At 40.6% G+C, this 2,661-nt stretch overlaps 1 pseudogene; it reads right to left on the bottom strand.

The window, feature by feature from the left end:
- The window catches only part of LOC109234636, a 2,455-nt pseudogene extending 837 nt beyond the window's left edge, over positions 1 to 1,618 (bottom strand).

The following is a 2,661-nucleotide window of genomic DNA, read 5'->3' as shown; positions in this document are numbered from 1 at the left end:
TACCCGTTGGTATCCTGCATCGGTTTTCGTTGGATCTTTGCTTTGTGCAGCGTATAGGAACCCGTACGCTCCTACAATAGCTCCAGCTTTACCTGCAGCTGCAGAAATACCATGACATGTTGATCGAAGTCTGGCCGGGAAAATCTCAGCCGGGACCACGAATGTGGTTGCGTTTGGCCCAAAGTTCGCGAAGAAGAATGTGAGGGCGTACATTGCAACGAACCCAATATGGTTGTCCTTCTTTGTCCAATGATCGTAGGGAATGGCAATGGCGAACATGAATACAGTCATGAAGAAGAACCCCATCAGTTGGATCGCGAACCTTCCAACGATATCGATGAACGCCACAGTGAACCAGTACCCTGGCACTGTACTAAGTAGTGCAATCAAGGTTTGTGCTCTTGCAATCTTGTAAACTTCTTGAACGGCATTCATGGTTTTGGCCGCTGGGATCCATCCAATTGCACTGAACACATCTTTCTGGAAAAGATTTTGGCTATAGAAAGCGATGTCCAACAAAAACCATGTGGAACATGTGCCGAATAGGTGCAGCCCGTGGCGACGAACGAATTCCCAAGAAAATAGACCAAAGTTATTGGTTTCGTCCCTAGACATTTGTTCGATTTTTGCATCCTCGGGATCAATTTCAACTTGTAGTACCCTCCCCATGTCCTGTGCGGCTCTTTTTGCGTCTTTCGCCACGAGAGCTGTGTATCGGGCTGTTTCGGGCATCTTCATGCGCCAGTAGTAAGTGAGGAAAGCTGGTAAAGCTCCGAACATGAGAATTATACGCCAAATGTAGTCGGCTTGTGGCACGGTGGAAAGAGCTGCATTTTCTTGGAAACTTGGGACATTATAAGCATGATCAAATCCAGCTGACACAATAAGTGCAATTATCCCACTGAACAAAATTCCAAAACCTTGCATAGCGAAGACAGCAGCAATGAAGGCGCCACGGGTTTTCTTGTTTGCATATTCGGACATAATCGTGGCGGATAAAGGGTAATCGCCACCGATGCCAAATCCNCAAAAACCTCGAAGAAACAGAGAGTAGGCCATAACACCCTTACGGAGTACTCCCCAAAGGAGAGCCCTGATGCAACGGAGCACAAAACCATGATAATCAAAGTCATACCATAGACCGTTTTTCGGCCCATCTTGTCACCGAGCCAGCCGAAGAAAAGCTGGCCAGCTAGGGTGCCGACCAGGGCGACACCCGTGACCGACGCTGAGACGGTCGGAGGGAGTGTTCCGGGCTTCAATAAATCTGGCTTGGTGTAGTATAAACGCCCAAGTAATTTGGTTACAAGTGAAATGCTGAAGAGATCATAGGCATCAGTGAAAAATCCCATTCCAGCAATAACAATTGCTGTGAAATGGTAGAGTTGAGTCTTGGCCACATCAAGTGCATTAAGCACTTGTAGATTATTATCCTCAACAGTCATGGCTAGAATTGCTTCTTCTGATTTTAAGGAGAGAACTGTTGGAATAAAGATATATGGATTTGTGGGAAAATACCAACTACTTATAAGAGTTGTCTTACTAATACCATTTCATACAAACCAGAATAATCCCTGGAATATTATGGGCATATACCTTTATATCATGTCAACAAGCTTGCTTAGTTTTGGTTATGCATGATACTCATAATTATCTTTGCAATTTTTTACTACCATTTAAGTATTAGCATATATATAGTTGGTCTTTGAAGCTGTCTGCAAGTAAGCTGGCAAGTTGTTGAAATGCACACCATTATCTTTATTTTAGACATAGTCTTCTAATACATGAAGGGGAGCATTGGAGTAATGGTAAAGTTATCTCTGTATGACCTATAGGTCACGAGTTCGTGTCGTGGAATCAGTTTTGCTGCTTGCATGAGGGTATGCTGGGTGCGGCCCCTTCATTCCCGAATTCTGCGTGAATGCGGGATGCTTCGCGTACCATGCTGTCTTTTTGTTCTTCTTCGGATACATACATGCACACAACAGAGATGGATGCAGGGGTGAAGTATCGGGTTCCTCTTAATCCAGTACTTTCGGCGCAAAACATAAATTTATGTGTAAAAATTTACCAAAATTATAACAAATAATATATATGACCCTGATAACTTTGAAAATACATTGAATTGAACTTAGATAGTTAAAAGTTGGACCATAGAGTTTAAATCCTGGATTCTAGTAACATTTGTCCCATCCAAAATTCACAGAAACTATACAATTAGGTCTAGTGATTCAAGGATGTTCATATACTGCATGTGTTAGCTGCAGGGGCGGCCCGACGAATTTTGCGGCCTAAAGCCAAACTTTATGAGGGACCTTAACTTTTATTTTATTTTTTTTAAAAAAATTATTTACTTATTTGAAGTTTATTTTTCTAGCGTGTTTTAGATACAAAGTTATTAATAATTTTCTTATAATCAATAACTTCTAATAAGTCTTTCTTAATTGACGATATAGCTAATCCATTTAATCTTTATTGAGTCATTGTTGATCTTAGGTGAGATTTTATCAATTTTAATTTTGAAAATTTCTTTCCGCTAAAACGACGAAAACAAGATCTATTAACACTATTCCATAAGTAATATAGGCACTGAAAAAAGAATCAATTTTTTTTATTTGATCAAGTGTATCAATTAAACTGTTATCTTCTAATTGTACTATT

This window comes from Nicotiana attenuata, chromosome 1 (assembly GCF_001879085.1).
Source record: "Nicotiana attenuata strain UT chromosome 1, NIATTr2, whole genome shotgun sequence".
Classification (NCBI taxonomy): Eukaryota; Viridiplantae; Streptophyta; class Magnoliopsida; order Solanales; family Solanaceae; genus Nicotiana; species Nicotiana attenuata.
Note: the sequence above shows the minus strand (reverse complement) of the source record. Positions and strands in the feature narration are given on the sequence as shown.